The 17,851-nt window shown below is 51.2% G+C and overlaps 25 non-coding genes across 25 annotated transcripts; 17 read left to right on the forward strand and 8 right to left on the reverse strand.

Annotated features, from left to right (window-relative positions):
- The first annotated feature begins 213 nt into the window (after nucleotides 1-213).
- On the forward strand, nucleotides 214-305 carry Trnai-uau. Its single transcript is given in 2 exon segments — nucleotides 214-251; nucleotides 270-305. It is a non-coding gene; the product is annotated as a tRNA-Ile (tRNA).
- A 111-nt stretch (nucleotides 306-416) lies between these two features.
- On the forward strand, nucleotides 417-488 carry Trnad-guc. Its single transcript has one exon. It is a non-coding gene; the product is annotated as a tRNA-Asp (tRNA).
- Nucleotides 489-1,070: 582 nt separating this feature from the next.
- Trnar-acg lies at nucleotides 1,071-1,143 on the reverse strand. Its single transcript has one exon. It is a non-coding gene; the product is annotated as a tRNA-Arg (tRNA).
- Nucleotides 1,144-1,584: 441 nt separating this feature from the next.
- Nucleotides 1,585-1,676, forward strand: Trnai-uau. Its single transcript is given in 2 exon segments — nucleotides 1,585-1,622; nucleotides 1,641-1,676. It is a non-coding gene; the product is annotated as a tRNA-Ile (tRNA).
- Nucleotides 1,677-1,787: 111 nt separating this feature from the next.
- Trnad-guc lies at nucleotides 1,788-1,859 on the forward strand. The gene has a single exon. It is a non-coding gene; the product is annotated as a tRNA-Asp (tRNA).
- Nucleotides 1,860-2,441: 582 nt separating this feature from the next.
- Trnar-acg lies at nucleotides 2,442-2,514 on the reverse strand. Its single transcript has one exon. It is a non-coding gene; the product is annotated as a tRNA-Arg (tRNA).
- A 441-nt stretch (nucleotides 2,515-2,955) lies between these two features.
- Nucleotides 2,956-3,047, forward strand: Trnai-uau. Its single transcript is given in 2 exon segments — nucleotides 2,956-2,993; nucleotides 3,012-3,047. It is a non-coding gene; the product is annotated as a tRNA-Ile (tRNA).
- Nucleotides 3,048-10,046: 6,999 nt separating this feature from the next.
- Nucleotides 10,047-10,119, reverse strand: Trnar-acg. The gene has a single exon. It is a non-coding gene; the product is annotated as a tRNA-Arg (tRNA).
- Nucleotides 10,120-10,560: 441 nt separating this feature from the next.
- Trnai-uau lies at nucleotides 10,561-10,652 on the forward strand. Its single transcript is given in 2 exon segments — nucleotides 10,561-10,598; nucleotides 10,617-10,652. It is a non-coding gene; the product is annotated as a tRNA-Ile (tRNA).
- Nucleotides 10,653-10,763: 111 nt separating this feature from the next.
- Nucleotides 10,764-10,835, forward strand: Trnad-guc. Its single transcript has one exon. It is a non-coding gene; the product is annotated as a tRNA-Asp (tRNA).
- A 582-nt stretch (nucleotides 10,836-11,417) lies between these two features.
- Nucleotides 11,418-11,490, reverse strand: Trnar-acg. Its single transcript has one exon. It is a non-coding gene; the product is annotated as a tRNA-Arg (tRNA).
- Nucleotides 11,491-11,931: 441 nt separating this feature from the next.
- On the forward strand, nucleotides 11,932-12,023 carry Trnai-uau. The gene is given in 2 exon segments: nucleotides 11,932-11,969; nucleotides 11,988-12,023. It is a non-coding gene; the product is annotated as a tRNA-Ile (tRNA).
- A 111-nt stretch (nucleotides 12,024-12,134) lies between these two features.
- On the forward strand, nucleotides 12,135-12,206 carry Trnad-guc. The gene has a single exon. It is a non-coding gene; the product is annotated as a tRNA-Asp (tRNA).
- A 582-nt stretch (nucleotides 12,207-12,788) lies between these two features.
- Nucleotides 12,789-12,861, reverse strand: Trnar-acg. Its single transcript has one exon. It is a non-coding gene; the product is annotated as a tRNA-Arg (tRNA).
- Nucleotides 12,862-13,302: 441 nt separating this feature from the next.
- On the forward strand, nucleotides 13,303-13,394 carry Trnai-uau. The gene is given in 2 exon segments: nucleotides 13,303-13,340; nucleotides 13,359-13,394. It is a non-coding gene; the product is annotated as a tRNA-Ile (tRNA).
- Nucleotides 13,395-13,505: 111 nt separating this feature from the next.
- Trnad-guc lies at nucleotides 13,506-13,577 on the forward strand. Its single transcript has one exon. It is a non-coding gene; the product is annotated as a tRNA-Asp (tRNA).
- Nucleotides 13,578-14,159: 582 nt separating this feature from the next.
- On the reverse strand, nucleotides 14,160-14,232 carry Trnar-acg. The gene has a single exon. It is a non-coding gene; the product is annotated as a tRNA-Arg (tRNA).
- A 441-nt stretch (nucleotides 14,233-14,673) lies between these two features.
- Nucleotides 14,674-14,765, forward strand: Trnai-uau. The gene is given in 2 exon segments: nucleotides 14,674-14,711; nucleotides 14,730-14,765. It is a non-coding gene; the product is annotated as a tRNA-Ile (tRNA).
- A 111-nt stretch (nucleotides 14,766-14,876) lies between these two features.
- Trnad-guc lies at nucleotides 14,877-14,948 on the forward strand. Its single transcript has one exon. It is a non-coding gene; the product is annotated as a tRNA-Asp (tRNA).
- A 582-nt stretch (nucleotides 14,949-15,530) lies between these two features.
- On the reverse strand, nucleotides 15,531-15,603 carry Trnar-acg. Its single transcript has one exon. It is a non-coding gene; the product is annotated as a tRNA-Arg (tRNA).
- Nucleotides 15,604-16,044: 441 nt separating this feature from the next.
- Trnai-uau lies at nucleotides 16,045-16,136 on the forward strand. The gene is given in 2 exon segments: nucleotides 16,045-16,082; nucleotides 16,101-16,136. It is a non-coding gene; the product is annotated as a tRNA-Ile (tRNA).
- A 111-nt stretch (nucleotides 16,137-16,247) lies between these two features.
- On the forward strand, nucleotides 16,248-16,319 carry Trnad-guc. Its single transcript has one exon. It is a non-coding gene; the product is annotated as a tRNA-Asp (tRNA).
- A 582-nt stretch (nucleotides 16,320-16,901) lies between these two features.
- Nucleotides 16,902-16,974, reverse strand: Trnar-acg. Its single transcript has one exon. It is a non-coding gene; the product is annotated as a tRNA-Arg (tRNA).
- Nucleotides 16,975-17,415: 441 nt separating this feature from the next.
- Nucleotides 17,416-17,507, forward strand: Trnai-uau. Its single transcript is given in 2 exon segments — nucleotides 17,416-17,453; nucleotides 17,472-17,507. It is a non-coding gene; the product is annotated as a tRNA-Ile (tRNA).
- Nucleotides 17,508-17,618: 111 nt separating this feature from the next.
- On the forward strand, nucleotides 17,619-17,690 carry Trnad-guc. The gene has a single exon. It is a non-coding gene; the product is annotated as a tRNA-Asp (tRNA).
- The last annotated feature ends 161 nt before the right edge of the window (nucleotides 17,691-17,851 follow it).

The raw sequence follows: 17,851 nt of genomic DNA on the forward strand, positions 1-17,851 counted from the left end.
AGACGGCAAGGCGCGCGTTTTCTGCAATTTTTCGGTGATGACAAGCGGCTGATATGCTTGTAAGTGTAGCATATGAAACAAGAATCGTATGAAGCATCCGTAGACGGGTGCTAAAGTCGCAGTATGGCCGCAGGTGACGGTCGTATGATGGATCTGTAGCCACAACAGGTTGGCAGCAAAGCGAATACCGCTAACTGAAAGCACCCTGCTGTAGCCCCAGTGGCGCAATTGGTTAGCGCACGGTACTTATAAGGCAGTAGCCGTGAGCAATGCCGGGGTTGTGAGTTCGAGCCTCACCTGGGGCATACTTTTATTTCGTAGCAGCTGACTCTGAAAGCATCGGGACGCTAGATTTGAGATGTATCACCTACTTGAGAATCATAAGTGAGCGTGCATTGTAGGTACCGATTGCGTATTCCTCGGTAGTATAGTGGTTAGTATCCCCGCCTGTCACGCGGGAGACCGGGGTTCGATTCCCCGCCGGGGAGGTGCGATTTTTATATCGCAAAAGTTGCACGTGTGGCCCGAAAGGACATTAACGTTGTGATCGAGAAATGTAGTTGCTGCAGAATCGTAAGAAAGTCTGCGTCTTAGGAAGTGTTTCTCGTATTCTTCACACCACGTCGTCGTCGTTTCAGAACTTACAGGGTTTGCTGTTGACGCTGAATCATCGCACCCGAGGCTTAGTGAACGAGCTCGAAGCACCCAAGAAAAAGAATAATTTTAGCAGAGCGTGGTTTCGATCCACGGACCTCTGGGTTATGGGCCCAGCACGCTTCCACTGCGCCACTCTGCTGCGTGGAGGTGTTCGCCCTCTGCGGTGCGTGACATGGGACACTTGGAAAAGCGTTGTCTGCGTCGCGTACCGATTAATTAACTGTGTGACATCTCTCAGCTTGACTTGTCTCGACTTTGCTCGACTGACGCTACGCTGACGCTTGCACGAAGCGATATTTACCACGATCGTCTCGAGATGCAGCTGCGAGATGCTCAGGATTGACATTGCACTGCACGCAGGTGGAAACATTCGAACGCACTGCCTAGCTACGCGCCCGCAACTAACAAAATGCCGACCCTGCCAGGATTCGAACCTGGAATCTTCTGATCCGTAGTCAGACGCGTTATCCGTTGCGCCACAGGGCCACTGTTCGCGTTTCGTAATGAGAGGCGGGTACACATCGCGGAGCAACGTGTTCTCGGTGGCTCGCCAACTGCGTGTCGTCCACTGACAACGGCGGCGCGGCCACTCCGGTCTTCCGCACTCTGCAGGGAGCTGCCAAGGAAGGCATCTCTCCTCTAGCTGGTCGGCCATGGTGCGCCTGCATAGCTTAGAGCTTGCCACACATCTGCCCTCGCCGTTGGACAGGTAGCAGACGGCAAGGCGCGCGTTTTCTGCAATTTTTCGGTGATGACAAGCGGCTGATATGCTTGTAAGTGTAGCATATGAAACAAGAATCGTATGAAGCATCCGTAGACGGGTGCTAAAGTCGCAGTATGGCCGCAGGTGACGGTCGTATGATGGATCTGTAGCCACAACAGGTTGGCAGCAAAGCGAATACCGCTAACTGAAAGCCCCCTGCTGTAGCCCCAGTGGCGCAATTGGTTAGCGCACGGTACTTATAAGGCAGTAGCCGTGAGCAATGCCGGGGTTGTGAGTTCGAGCCTCACCTGGGGCATACTTTTATTTCGTAGCAGCTGACTCTGAAAGCATCGGGACGCTAGATTTGAGATGTATCACCTACTTGAGAATCATAAGTGAGCGTGCATTGTAGGTACGGATTGCGTATTCCTCGGTAGTATAGTGGTTAGTATCCCCGCCTGTCACGCGGGAGACGGGGGTTCGATTCCCCGCCGGGGAGGTGCGATTTTTATATCGCAAAAGTTGCACGTGTGGCCCGAAAGGACATTAACGTTGTGATCGAGAAATGTAGTTGCTGCAGAATCGTAAGAAAGTCTGCGTCTTAGGAAGTGTTTCTCGTATTCTTCACACCACGTCGTCGTCGTTTCAGAACTTACAGGGTTTGCTGTTGACGCTGAATCATCGCACCCGAGGCTTAGTGAACGAGCTCGAAGCACCCAAGAAAAAGAATAATTTTAGCAGAGCGTGGTTTCGATCCACGGACCTCTGGGTTATGGGCCCAGCACGCTTACACTGCGCCACTCTGCTGCGTGGAGGTGCTCGCCCTCTGCGGTGCGTGACATGGGACACTTGGAAAAGCGTTGTCTGCGTCGCGTACCGATTAATTAACTGTGTGACATCTCTCAGCTTGACTTGTCTCGACTTTGCTCGACTGACGCTACGCTGACGCTTGCACGAAGCGATATTTACCACGATCGTCTCGAGATGCAGCTGCGAGATGCTCAGGATTGACATTGCACTGCACGCAGGTGGAAACATTCGAACGCACTGCCTAGCTACGCGCCCGCAACTAACAAAATGCCGACCCTGCCAGGATTCGAACCTGGAATCTTCTGATCCGTAGTCAGACGCGTTACCCGTTGCGCCACAGGGCCACTGTTCGCGTTTCGTAATGAGAGGCGGGTACACATCGCGGAGCAACGTGTTCGCGGTGGCTCGCCAACTGCGTGTCGTCCACTGACAACGGCGGCGCGGCCACTCCGGTCTTCCGCACTCTGCAGGGAGCTGCCAAGGAAGGCATCTCTCCTCTAGCTGGTCGGCCATGGTGCGCCTGCATAGCTTAGAGCTTGCCACACATCTGCCCTCGCCGTTGGACAGGTAGCAGACGGCAAGGCGCGCGTTTTCTGCAATTTTTCGGTGATGACAAGCGGCTGATATGCTTGTAAGTGTAGCATATGAAACAAGAATCGTATGAAGCATCCGTAGACGGGTGCTAAAGTCGCAGTATGGCCGCAGGTGACGGTCGTATGATGGATCTGTAGCCACAACAGGTTGGCAGCAAAGCGAATACCGCTAACTGAAAGCACCCTGCTGTAGCCCCAGTGGCGCAATTGGTTAGCGCACGGTACTTATAAGGCAGTAGCCGTGAGCAATGCCGGGGTTGTGAGTTCGAGCCTCACCTGGGGCATACTTTTATTTCGTAGCAGCTGACTCTGAAAGCATCGGGACGCTAGATTTGAGATGTATCACCTACTTGAGAATCATAAGTGAGCGTGCATTGTAGGTACCGATTGCGTATTCCTCGGTAGTATAGTGGTTCAGTTCCGCCGCGGCCGCGGCCGTGTGCAGACGTGCGGTGGTGGTCGCTTCGCCTGTGCTTTAGAGCGCACGCAGCTGTTGGTATTGTAAGTACTACTTCACGACAGTGATGGAGGATGAGTTGAGACGTTACACGCTACGATTTGGATTTCCGTATGGCTATGCTCGACCACAGGTTCACGAACTTATTGACTGGTTTTACGATCGATTAGGACTGCGAGATGATGAAGTTCTTGGGTTTTCGTATGATTTTCTTGCGAACGCTGTTTATGTAAAATTGATAAGTGACGATCCTTGCGTTCGTATTATGACCCTCACGGAAGGCACTGTGGATTTTGTGAATTCTAAAGGCGAAATTTGTAAAGTATCTGTTAGTCATGCTGGACTAGGGCTACGAACCGTCCGTATATTTAATCTGCCTTTCGAAGTTAGCTTCGATAGAATTCGGCAAGCTTTGTCTCCCTACGGTAATGTCTTGCAAATTCATGCCGAGCAATGGAGGGGTTACAAACATTTCAATGTTGATAACGGCGTTCGGAATGCGAAAATTGATTTAACGAAGCACATCCCGTCCAACATTTTGGTGCAGGGTTTTCGCGCGCTGGTGATGTACGAAGGACAACCGCGAACTTGCGTAATATGTGGTTCTACCGACCATTTAAAATCTGCTTGTCCCCGTGTCCGGGCGGGTCGCCGAGGAATGCAACATCGTCTTACACCTCTCGATGGGCACGATGGCAATCGGTTGTCTTACGCGCAGACATTGATGGAGTCGCCTACGACACAACCGACGCTCCACCAACAGGCTGCGGTGACCCCAGACGCCGGCGCGGTCATTGTCAACAACTCTGTGGCAACCCCCGAATGTCCCGTTCGTAGTGATGTCACCGATATCGACGGCCACGCTGCACACCTGCAGGTTTCCCCGACTGTCGGCCTTCGTGCCGACCATGCAGGACCGACTCCCGTCCCTACTCCAACTACGTCCGTCGAGCTGAAACAGTTGTCGGATGGTGGCGAGAGGTCGCGCGTTTCTTGCCCCCCTGACGTTGCGCCCCCCACGCCCCTCCCTCTCGGCAGTGACCTATCTGAGGAAGGGTCTACACACAGCCTCTTGACGGACGTCAAAACCGTTTCTGACGCCGACGCACCTCCCCCAAGAACTGGGAAATCTAAGCGGTCGGCACGGAAGCAGAGTGCGGAGGAGATCCGCACTCTGGAAAAGAAACTGCAGCGCACTATAAAGCAGATCCGAAAAGACGGCAGTGAACGCGGCGGCACAGATGAAATGGGTTCCGTCGCGCGCCACGTGGGGGAGGCCGATATGGAGATGCATGTCGACCGTCCGAGTCCTGAGCTGATGGATACTGGCCATCAGCATACGCCGGCCGAGAAGTCTTGGGCAGACGAAAGTGAATAACACGGACCCTTTCTATCCCCACCATGCAAGATTATAAACTTGCCACAGTTAATTTGAATAGGATTGCATCCGATGTCAAACTTAAATGCTTGACCGACTATCTATATGCCGCCGATATAGATATAGTTTTCTTTCAAGAAGTTGTGTCCCCCAAGGTTGGAGAAATACCTGGGTATGATGCCATATTAAATCTTGGCACTGAGGCGGGCACTGCGATTTTATTCAAAGCTGGCATCGCTTACCAACCTACAGCGATTTTAGAAACGGGACGCGGCATTGCCGCCCAATTACAGGATTTGCTTCTCCTGAACGTGTACGCCCCGACAGGGTCCGCTGGCAGAAGGGACAGAAGTGAATTTTTTAGGGCTGAAGTTGTGACCTTATTGCCGAACGTTCGACTGAAGATCATCCTGGGTGGGGATTTCAACTGCGTTTTACGCAACGAAGATCAAAGTCCGCATTTTAATTTTTGTCCCGAGCTACTAACGTTAACAGATGGACTGCATTTACAAGATAGTTGGTGTCACCTTCGACCACACACGATGGGATATACCTATGTGAGCGCTGCTTCTTCTAGCCGTCTGGATAGGTTTTATGTTTCTCAAGATCTTTTACATACCATTCGTGATTGTGAATTATGGCCGCTCAGTTTTAGTGACCACTCCGCATACCATCTAACGATTCGGCATGTGCGGCAGAAGACATTTTTGGGACGCGGCACGTGGCAGCTGAATGTCTCGCTGCTCGATGAAGCGGATTTACGGCGTTGCCTCGTTGACACCTGGCAGCAGTGCCTCCAGAGGCAAGCTCGGTATAGGGAGCGCGTTCTTTGGTGGACGGAGTTTTGTTAAGCCGCGGATTAAGAAATGTATTTGCCAGTTTGCCAGGACCAGGGCTTATTGGAGGAAACGGTCTCTAGAATTTTATTTCCTCGGTTTACGCCAGCTGTACAGCGATCCATCTGCTTTGTCCGACAACCTGATCCGCATCAAGCGTCTCAAAGCCAGAATTACTGCTTTAGTTCGTGAAGCACTTGTTGGCACTCGGGTCCGATCGCGCTCTTCTGATGACGTCTCCCACGAGTCCGCATCGTTATTCCATCTCATACGGGAAACCAAACGTGGTAAACAAAAAATTATTGCTCATCTGAAGGATGCTGGCGGGAATCTGTACAATGAACAGGGTGCTATCAAGACGCATGTCTTCAATTATTTTCGACAACATTATTCCGAGTCAGATACCGATCTATCGGCGGGGGATGATTTTTTAAACGACATCGCCTCCACAGTGGATCAGGATGATAACGCTGCTCTCTTGGCCAATGTCACCAATTCTGAAGTTAAGTCCATCCTTGCGTGCGCTGCCAAGAACAAAGCTGCCGGCTTAGACGGCTTGCCGGTCGAATTTTATTCGCGGTTCTGGGATGTGATCGGTGACGAATTGACCGCCATGTATAACGAACTGTTATCGCATGCTGCCTTCCCCCCGCAGTTCACGGAAGGCATGGTTGTCCTGGTTCCTAAAACATCCAATCCGACTATGTTAAATGACTTTCGGCCAATTACGTTGCTTAACTCTGATTTCAAGATCTTGACTCGGATTATAAACACCAGGCTTAAAGTACTTCTTGGCAAAGTACTTGGCCCTTATCAGACGGGTGCAGTCAGTGGTCGATCGATGTTGAATGCCCTGTGTGAATATCGCGACCTGACTTATTTAACTTGGATTACCAACACTGATTTGGCGTTATTGTTTCTCGACTTCGATAAGGCGTTTGACAGAATTAATCACGGTTTTTTATTGCGCACAATGAGTCAAATGGGATTCAACGAGCGTTTTCGACAGCTTATTCAGAAATGTATCTGCGGAACGTCTTCACGCGTGAAGGTTAACGGCCAGTTAACCGCCCCCGTGCCCATACGACAAGCAGTGCGACAAGGGTGCCCCCTTTCTATGACGTTATTCTCGATCGCTATAGAGCCACTTCTTAAAAAGTTTTACTTAACTTTACACGGGTTGCAAACGTTAAACACCAAAACGGTCTGCCACGCCTACGCCGACGATATCAGTGTGCTTATTACTAACACCGAAGAGCTGGGGTCAGTTCGTCGGATTGTCCATCAGTACTCTGTCGCTTGTGGCGCTAGACTTAATGAGCGAAAGTCCAAAATCATGCCGTTAGGTCGCAACCCCAATTCCATCGATATTTCTTGGTTGGACAGGACCGAAGACCTGCGGCATCTAGGCCTGGTTATATCACCGAACCCCCACGCCATGCTCCACGTGAATTGGGAACGCAAGCTTACCATCTTACGTGCGGTGATCAAAGAACATAACATGCGGTCTTTAGACCGGATGCAGAGGGCACAGTTTATTAATAGTTACGTTTTTAGTAAGCTCTATCACACTGCCGCTGTTTTACCAATCCCGACAGCCATTGCGAAAAAAATTTTAGCACTTGCTTGCTGGTATGTCTGGAGAGGGAACATCTTTAAAGTTTCCTTTAAGGCTACCTCGTTACTTCGTTCCCGAGGTGGCTTAGGCGTCAAAGACGTTGAATCCCAATGTGTGGCGACTTTTTTAACTCGTACTTCCCGCATAATACACGGCAACCCAAATAGTCTCACTGCACGGCTTTTCAACACCTTACGTCCAAAGGATTTGTCTGCGCCAACGTCTGTGGGACACATTCATCCTGAGCTTGGCTATATCCGGCGGTATTATGTGGAGCTCAGCTATGTTCAGGACAACCCGCATCCGTTCAACACGGCGGCGACCTATCTTGCTCTTACTAAACGGCAGCTGGATAACCCAATTGAGAAGAAATATTTAGGCAAAAACTGGAGAAATGTCTGGAAGAACATTAGTTTTCCGCTCCTTCGCTCCAGAGTTCGAGCTGTTTGGTATGACGCTGTCAATGAGGTGATTCCCACTGGAGAGAAATTGCACAAAATCAAGCTGCGGCCCACCCCGTTTTGTGAGAAGTGTAACCTAGTGGAAACGCTGCCGCATCTCTTCCACTGCAGGGATCAAACACAAATATGGCAGTGGACCCGAAAGAAACTCGCTGTCATTAATAGGACGTCGGATACTTCCATTCAACTTCAAGACGCGCTTCAACCAGACTGGCAGCTTTATCCTCAATCTAAGAATAATAGTTATGTCTGGCTCATGGGCCAGTTCGTCTATTACATGCTTGTCCATACAACGCCAACGCTACACGATTATCAGATGTATCTCATTGAAGAGTACTATGCGATTAAGAAGTTGCGACAGTATAAAGATCAGTTTCAAAATTTTCTTACTATTGCTTTAAGTGATGGAAGACTTTAAGTTTACAGATCCATTGGACGGAGTTTTTCTTTTCTTATCTTTTCTTTTTCACTACTTTGTTAAATTGTTATTGTTTCCATGGATTTGGTCGGCTCCGCACCATCAGCTGTGGGTGATTTGCATCATGGGTCAAACGACGGTACAGAGTGCACTGTGCACTCGGCCTCGAACATTTACTTGTCTTTGGATTTCCTTTTCATGTTCAAATGACAGCACTTTACTTTTGGTTCCGCAGGGCGACACCCAGAAGAGGCTCCTCATTTGTTTCCTTTCATTTCGCGTTATCTTTCATCAAAGCTGCACGACGATTTAGTACGAACCAGGAGTATTTCAGCAGCTTCTATTCTTCCTATCAAGAGGCTTTCCAAAACGGGAAATGGTTGTTTGGCATGTCCCTGCTCTATGGTGTCACCACGTTACCAGCGCTCCTCTTCCGACGCATGGCATGCTCAGGGTTTTGAGAAGCAGCAATCCACAATCAATCATCGGGAAACCGAATGCACAATACTAATCACCGACATGGAAACTGGGAAAATTATTCTACGTGAAGACCAACTTTGAGTATGTGCTGTGCTGGATTCATGGTGTGCTGCGTCCTCCAAAGACCAGACATGGATTTCTTTTTATCATTTTGTTTATATCTATACAAATGATGGAACGTACATGACGCCCCATTGCAGGTTAAACATAATATAATAATAAATACGTAACAATCAAATCAAATCACAAAACCGTGCACTGGGTGCGGGGTATGGCGGTGACATCGTGGCCAGGCCTCCGGATTGTGACCCCTGCCCGCTTTGCCACCGGCTGCCAAGCACTCTAGTGCATACAAAAAAAAATTTAAAAAAAAAAAAAAAAAAAAAAAAAAAAAAGGCGCTGGTTTAAAAAAAAAAAAGTAACAAAAAAAACAAAAAAAAAAAGTGGCGCAATTGGTTAGCGCACGGTACTTATAAGGCAGTAGCCGTGAGCAATGCCGGGGTTAAGAGTTCGAGCCTCACCTGGGGCATACTTTTATTTCGTAGCAGCTGACTATGAAAAAAAAAATAAATAATAAAAAAAAAAAAAAAAAAAAATGGATAAGGCGTCGGACTTCGGATCCGAAGATTAAAATCAAAAAAAAAAAAAAAAAAAAAAAAAAAACAAAAATGGTGTAATGGTTAGCACTCTGGACTTTGAATCCAGCGATCCGAGTTCGAGTCTCGGTGGAACCTGACGCTGTAAAAAAAAAAAAAAAAAAAAAAAGTGGCTAGGATACCTGGCTTTCACCCAGGAGGCCCGGGTTCGATTGCCGGTACCGGAACGGAATTTTTTCCACACGAGTCGTGACAAGTTTGAGCTGTCCGAGCGGCCGTTTCCCGTCCTGCTCGCAATATAGCTACTGTTTCGTGACCGTCAGCAGAATATAGACTAGGGAAGCAGACAAAATAAAAAAAAAAAAAAAAAAAAAAAAAAAAAAAAAAAAAAAAAAAATAGTGGTTAGTATCCCCGCCTGTCACGCGGGAGACCGGGGTTCGATTCCCCGCCGGGGAGGTGCGATTTTTATATCGCAAAAGTTGCACGTGTGGCCCGAAAGGACATTAACGTTGTGATCGAGAAATGTAGTTGCTGCAGAATCGTAAGAAAGTCTGCGTCTTAGGAAGTGTTTCTCGTATTCTTCACACCACGTCGTCGTCGTTTCAGAACTTACAGGGTTTGCTGTTGACGCTGAATCATCGCACCCGAGGCTTAGTGAACGAGCTCGAAGCACCCAAGAAAAAGAATAATTTTAGCAGAGCGTGGTTTCGATCCACGGACCTCTGGGTTATGGGCCCAGCACGCTTCCACTGCGCCACTCTGCTGCGTGGAGGTGTTCGCCCTCTGCGGTGCGTGACATGGGACACTTGGAAAAGCGTTGTCTGCGTCGCGTACCGATTAATTAACTGTGTGACATCTCTCAGCTTGACTTGTCTCGACTTTGCTCGACTGACGCTACGCTGACGCTTGCACGAAGCGATATTTACCACGATCGTCTCGAGATGCAGCTGCGAGATGCTCAGGATTGACATTGCACTGCACGCAGGTGGAAACATTCGAACGCACTGCCTAGCTACGCGCCCGCAACTAACAAAATGCCGACCCTGCCAGGATTCGAACCTGGAATCTTCTGATCCGTAGTCAGACGCGTTATCCGTTGCGCCACAGGGCCACTGTTCGCGTTTCGTAATGAGAGGCGGGTACACATCGCGGAGCAACGTGTTCGCGGTGGCTCGCCAACTGCGTGTCGTCCACTGACAACGGCGGCGCGGCCACTCCGGTCTTCCGCACTCTGCAGGGAGCTGCCAAGGAAGGCATCTCTCCTCTAGCTGGTCGGCCATGGTGCGCCTGCATAGCTTAGAGCTTGCCACACATCTGCCCTCGCCGTTGGACAGGTAGCAGACGGCAAGGCGCGCGTTTTCTGCAATTTTTCGGTGATGACAAGCGGCTGATATGCTTGTAAGTGTAGCATATGAAACAAGAATCGTATGAAGCATCCGTAGACGGGTGCTAAAGTCGCAGTATGGCCGCAGGTGACGGTCGTATGATGGATCTGTAGCCACAACAGGTTGGCAGCAAAGCGAATACCGCTAACTGAAAGCACCCTGCTGTAGCCCCAGTGGCGCAATTGGTTAGCGCACGGTACTTATAAGGCAGTAGCCGTGAGCAATGCCGGGGTTGTGAGTTCGAGCCTCACCTGGGGCATACTTTTATTTCGTAGCAGCTGACTCTGAAAGCATCGGGACGCTAGATTTGAGATGTATCACCTACTTGAGAATCATAAGTGAGCGTGCATTGTAGGTACCGATTGCGTATTCCTCGGTAGTATAGTGGTTAGTATCCCCGCCTGTCACGCGGGAGACCGGGGTTCGATTCCCCGCCGGGGAGGTGCGATTTTTATATCGCAAAAGTTGCACGTGTGGCCCGAAAGGACATTAACGTTGTGATCGAGAAATGTAGTTGCTGCAGAATCGTAAGAAAGTCTGCGTCTTAGGAAGTGTTTCTCGTATTCTTCACACCACGTCGTCGTCGTTTCAGAACTTACAGGGTTTGCTGTTGACGCTGAATCATCGCACCCGAGGCTTAGTGAACGAGCTCGAAGCACCCAAGAAAAAGAATAATTTTAGCAGAGCGTGGTTTCGATCCACGGACCTCTGGGTTATGGGCCCAGCACGCTTCCACTGCGCCACTCTGCTGCGTGGAGGTGCTCGCCCTCTGCGGTGCGTGACATGGGACACTTGGAAAAGCGTTGTCTGCGTCGCGTACCGATTAATTAACTGTGTGACATCTCTCAGCTTGACTTGTCTCGACTTTGCTCGACTGACGCTACGCTGACGCTTGCACGAAGCGATATTTACCACGATCGTCTCGAGATGCAGCTGCGAGATGCTCAGGATTGACATTGCACTGCACGCAGGTGGAAACATTCGAACGCACTGCCTAGCTACGCGCCCGCAACTAACAAAATGCCGACCCTGCCAGGATTCGAACCTGGAATCTTCTGATCCGTAGTCAGACGCGTTACCCGTTGCGCCACAGGGCCACTGTTCGCGTTTCGTAATGAGAGGCGGGTACACATCGCGGAGCAACGTGTTCGCGGTGGCTCGCCAACTGCGTGTCGTCCACTGACAACGGCGGCGCGGCCACTCCGGTCTTCCGCACTCTGCAGGGAGCTGCCAAGGAAGGCATCTCTCCTCTAGCTGGTCGGCCATGGTGCGCCTGCATAGCTTAGAGCTTGCCACACATCTGCCCTCGCCGTTGGACAGGTAGCAGACGGCAAGGCGCGCGTTTTCTGCAATTTTTCGGTGATGACAAGCGGCTGATATGCTTGTAAGTGTAGCATATGAAACAAGAATCGTATGAAGCATCCGTAGACGGGTGCTAAAGTCGCAGTATGGCCGCAGGTGACGGTCGTATGATGGATCTGTAGCCACAACAGGTTGGCAGCAAAGCGAATACCGCTAACTGAAAGCACCCTGCTGTAGCCCCAGTGGCGCAATTGGTTAGCGCACGGTACTTATAAGGCAGTAGCCGTGAGCAATGCCGGGGTTGTGAGTTCGAGCCTCACCTGGGGCATACTTTTATTTCGTAGCAGCTGACTCTGAAAGCATCGGGACGCTAGATTTGAGATGTATCACCTACTTGAGAATCATAAGTGAGCGTGCATTGTAGGTACCGATTGCGTATTCCTCGGTAGTATAGTGGTTAGTATCCCCGCCTGTCACGCGGGAGACCGGGGTTCGATTCCCCGCCGGGGAGGTGCGATTTTTATATCGCAAAAGTTGCACGTGTGGCCCGAAAGGACATTAACGTTGTGATCGAGAAATGTAGTTGCTGCAGAATCGTAAGAAAGTCTGCGTCTTAGGAAGTGTTTCTCGTATTCTTCACACCACGTCGTCGTCGTTTCAGAACTTACAGGGTTTGCTGTTGACGCTGAATCATCGCACCCGAGGCTTAGTGAACGAGCTCGAAGCACCCAAGAAAAAGAATAATTTTAGCAGAGCGTGGTTTCGATCCACGGACCTCTGGGTTATGGGCCCAGCACGCTTCCACTGCGCCACTCTGCTGCGTGGAGGTGCTCGCCCTCTGCGGTGCGTGACATGGGACACTTGGAAAAGCGTTGTCTGCGTCGCGTACCGATTAATTAACTGTGTGACATCTCTCAGCTTGACTTGTCTCGACTTTGCTCGACTGACGCTACGCTGACGCTTGCACGAAGCGATATTTACCACGATCGTCTCGAGATGCAGCTGCGAGATGCTCAGGATTGACATTGCACTGCACGCAGGTGGAAACATTCGAACGCACTGCCTAGCTACGCGCCCGCAACTAACAAAATGCCGACCCTGCCAGGATTCGAACCTGGAATCTTCTGATCCGTAGTCAGACGCGTTACCCGTTGCGCCACAGGGCCACTGTTCGCGTTTCGTAATGAGAGGCGGGTACACATCGCGGAGCAACGTGTTCGCGGTGGCTCGCCAACTGCGTGTCGTCCACTGACAACGGCGGCGCGGCCACTCCGGTCTTCCGCACTCTGCAGGGAGCTGCCAAGGAAGGCATCTCTCCTCTAGCTGGTCGGCCATGGTGCGCCTGCATAGCTTAGAGCTTGCCACACATCTGCCCTCGCCGTTGGACAGGTAGCAGACGGCAAGGCGCGCGTTTTCTGCAATTTTTCGGTGATGACAAGCGGCTGATATGCTTGTAAGTGTAGCATATGAAACAAGAATCGTATGAAGCATCCGTAGACGGGTGCTAAAGTCGCAGTATGGCCGCAGGTGACGGTCGTATGATGGATCTGTAGCCACAACAGGTTGGCAGCAAAGCGAATACCGCTAACTGAAAGCACCCTGCTGTAGCCCCAGTGGCGCAATTGGTTAGCGCACGGTACTTATAAGGCAGTAGCCGTGAGCAATGCCGGGGTTGTGAGTTCGAGCCTCACCTGGGGCATACTTTTATTTCGTAGCAGCTGACTCTGAAAGCATCGGGACGCTAGATTTGAGATGTATCACCTACTTGAGAATCATAAGTGAGCGTGCATTGTAGGTACCGATTGCGTATTCCTCGGTAGTATAGTGGTTAGTATCCCCGCCTGTCACGCGGGAGACCGGGGTTCGATTCCCCGCCGGGGAGGTGCGATTTTTATATCGCAAAAGTTGCACGTGTGGCCCGAAAGGACATTAACGTTGTGATCGAGAAATGTAGTTGCTGCAGAATCGTAAGAAAGTCTGCGTCTTAGGAAGTGTTTCTCGTATTCTTCACACCACGTCGTCGTCGTTTCAGAACTTACAGGGTTTGCTGTTGACGCTGAATCATCGCACCCGAGGCTTAGTGAACGAGCTCGAAGCACCCAAGAAAAAGAATAATTTTAGCAGAGCGTGGTTTCGATCCACGGACCTCTGGGTTATGGGCCCAGCACGCTTCCACTGCGCCACTCTGCTGCGTGGAGGTGTTCGCCCTCTGCGGTGCGTGACATGGGACACTTGGAAAAGCGTTGTCTGCGTCGCGTACCGATTAATTAACTGTGTGACATCTCTCAGCTTGACTTGTCTCGACTTTGCTCGACTGACGCTACGCTGACGCTTGCACGAAGCGATATTTACCACGATCGTCTCGAGATGCAGCTGCGAGATGCTCAGGATTGACATTGCACTGCACGCAGGTGGAAACATTCGAACGCACTGTCTAGCTACGCGCCCGCAACTAACAAAATGCCGACCCTGCCAGGATTCGAACCTGGAATCTTCTGATCCGTAGTCAGACGCGTTATCCGTTGCGCCACAGGGCCACTGTTCGCGTTTCGTAATGAGAGGCGGGTACACATCGCGGAGCAACGTGTTCGCGGTGGCTCGCCAACTGCGTGTCGTCCACTGACAACGGCGGCGCGGCCACTCCGGTCTTCCGCACTCTGCAGGGAGCTGCCAAGGAAGGCATCTCTCCTCTAGCTGGTCGGCCATGGTGCGCCTGCATAGCTTAGAGCTTGCCACACATCTGCCCTCGCCGTTGGACAGGTAGCAGACGGCAAGGCGCGCGTTTTCTGCAATTTTTCGGTGATGACAAGCGGCTGATATGCTTGTAAGTGTAGCATATGAAACAAGAATCGTATGAAGCATCCGTAGACGGGTGCTAAAGTCGCAGTATGGCCGCAGGTGACGGTCGTATGATGGATCTGTAGCCACAACAGGTTGGCAGCAAAGCGAATACCGCTAACTGAAAGCACCCTGCTGTAGCCCCAGTGGCGCAATTGGTTAGCGCACGGTACTTATAAGGCAGTAGCCGTGAGCAATGCCGGGGTTGTGAGTTCGAGCCTCACCTGGGGCATACTTTTATTTCGTAGCAGCTGACTCTGAAAGCATCGGGACGCTAGATTTGAGATGTATCACCTACTTGAGAATCATAAGTGAGCGTGCATTGTAGGTACCGATTGCGTATTCCTCGGTAGTATAGTGGTTAGTATCCCCGCCTGTCACGCGGGAGACCGGGGTTCGATTCCCCGCCGGGGAGGTGCGATTTTTATATCGCAAAAGTTGCACGTGTGGCCCGAAAGGACATTAACGTTGTGATCGAGAAATGTAGTTGCTGCAGAATCGTAAGAAAGTCTGCGTCTTAGGAAGTGTTTCTCGTATTCTTCACACCACGTCGTCGTCGTTTCAGAACTTACAGGGTTTGCTGTTGACGCTGAATCATCGCACCCGAGGCTTAGTGAACGAGCTCGAAGCACCCAAGAAAAAGAATAATTTTAGCAGAGCGTGGTTTCGATCCACGGACCTCTGGGTTATGGGCCCAGCACGCTTCCACTGCGCCACTCTGCTGCGTGGAGGTGTTCGCCCTCTGCGGTGCGTGACATGGGACACTTGGAAAAGCGTTGTCTGCGTCGCGTACCGATTAATTAACTGTGTGACATCTCTCAGCTTGACTTGTCTCGACTTTGCTCGACTGACGCTACGCTGACGCTTGCACGAAGCGATATTTACCACGATCGTCTCGAGATGCAGCTGCGAGATGCTCAGGATTGACATTGCACTGCACGCAGGTGGAAACATTCGAACGCACTGCCTAGCTACGCGCCCGCAACTAACAAAATGCCGACCCTGCCAGGATTCGAACCTGGAATCTTCTGATCCGTAGTCAGACGCGTTATCCGTTGCGCCACAGGGCCACTGTTCGCGTTTCGTAATGAGAGGCGGGTACACATCGCGGAGCAACGTGTTCTCGGTGGCTCGCCAACTGCGTGTCGTCCACTGACAACGGCGGCGCGGCCACTCCGGTCTTCCGCACTCTGCAGGGAGCTGCCAAGGAAGGCATCTCTCCTCTAGCTGGTCGGCCATGGTGCGCCTGCATAGCTTAGAGCATGCCACACATCTGCCCTCGCCGTTGGACAGGTAGCAGACGGCAAGGCGCGCGTTTTCTGCAATTTTTCGGTGATGACAAGCGGCTGATATGCTTGTAAGTGTAGCATATGAAACAAGAATCGTATGAAGCATCCGTAGACGGGTGCTAAAGTCGCAGTATGGCCGCAGGTGACGGTCGTATGATGGATCTGTAGCCACAACAGGTTGGCAGCAAAGCGAATACCGCTAACTGAAAGCCCCCTGCTGTAGCCCCAGTGGCGCAATTGGTTAGCGCACGGTACTTATAAGGCAGTAGCCGTGAGCAATGCCGGGGTTGTGAGTTCGAGCCTCACCTGGGGCATACTTTTATTTCGTAGCAGCTGACTCTGAAAGCATCGGGACGCTAGATTTGAGATGTATCACCTACTTGAGAATCATAAGTGAGCGTGCATTGTAGGTACGGATTGCGTATTCCTCGGTAGTATAGTGGTTAGTATCCCCGCCTGTCACGCGGGAGACCGGGGTTCGATTCCCCGCCGGGGAGGTGCGATTTTTATATCGCAAAAGTTGCACGTGTGGCCCGAAAGGACATTAACGTTGTGATCGAGAAATGTAGTTGCTGCAGAATCGTAAGAAAGTCTGCGTCTTAGGAAGTGTTTCTCGTATTCTTCACACCACGTCGTCGTCGTTTCAGAACTTACAGGGTTTGCTGTTGACGCTGAATCATCGCACCCGAGGCTTAGTGAACGAGCTCGAAGCACCCAAGAAAAAGAATAATTTTAGCAGAGCGTGGTTTCGATCCACGGACCTCTGGGTTATGGGCCCAGCACGCTTCCACTGCGCCACTCTGCTGCGTGGAGGTGTTCGCCCTCTGCGGTGCGTGACATGGGACACTTGGAAAAGCGTTGTCTGCGTCGCGTACCGATTAATTAACTGTGTGACATCTCTCAGCTTGACTTGTCTCGACTTTGCTCGACTGACGCTACGCTGACGCTTGCACGAAGCGATATTTACCACGATCGTCTCGAGATGCAGCTGCGAGATGCTCAGGATTGACATTGCACTGCACGCAGGTGGAAACATTCGAACGCACTGCCTAGCTACGCGCCCGCAACTAACAAAATGCCGACCCTGCCAGGATTCGAACCTGGAATCTTCTGATCCGTAGTCAGACGCGTTATCCGTTGCGCCACAGGGCCACTGTTCGCGTTTCGTAATGAGAGGCGGGTACACATCGCGGAGCAACGTGTTCTCGGTGGCTCGCCAACTGCGTGTCGTCCACTGACAACGGCGGCGCGGCCACTCCGGTCTTCCGCACTCTGCAGGGAGCTGCCAAGGAAGGCATCTCTCCTCTAGCTGGTCGGCCATGGTGCGCCTGCATAGCTTAGAGCTTGCCACACATCTGCCCTCGCCGTTGGACAGGTAGGAGACGGCAAGGCGCGCGTTTTCTGCAATTTTTCGGTGATGACAAGCGGCTGATATGCTTGTAAGTGTAGCATATGAAACAAGAATCGTATGAAGCATCCGTAGACGGGTGCTAAAGTCGCAGTATGGCCGCAGGTGACGGTCGCATGATGGATCTGTAGCCACAACAGGTTGGCAGCAAAGCGTATACCGCTAACTGAAAGCACCCTGCTGTAGCCCCAGTGGCGCAATTGGTTAGCGCACGGTACTTATAAGGCAGTAGCCGTGAGCAATGCCGGGGTTGTGAGTTCGAGCCTCACCTGGGGCATACTTCTATTTCGTAGCAGCTGACTCTGAAAGCATCGGGACGCTAGATTTGAGATGTATCACCTACTTGAGAATCATAAGTGAGCGTGCATTGTAGGTACCGAATGCGTATTCCTCGGTAGTATAGTGGTTAGTATCCCCGCCTGTCACGCGGGAGGCCGGGGTTCGATTCCCCACCGGGGAGGTGCGATTTTTATATCGCAAAAGTTGCACGTGTGGCCCGAAAGGACATTAACGTTGTGATCGAGAAATGTAGTTGCTGCAGAATCGTAAGAAAGTCTGCGTCTTAGGAAGTGTTTCTCGTATTCTTCATACCATGTCGTCGTCATTTCAGAACTTACAGGG

The sequence above is a fragment of the Schistocerca piceifrons genome, unplaced genomic scaffold, assembly GCF_021461385.2.
Source record: "Schistocerca piceifrons isolate TAMUIC-IGC-003096 unplaced genomic scaffold, iqSchPice1.1 HiC_scaffold_1684, whole genome shotgun sequence".
In the NCBI taxonomy this organism is placed as follows: Eukaryota; Metazoa; Arthropoda; class Insecta; order Orthoptera; family Acrididae; genus Schistocerca; species Schistocerca piceifrons.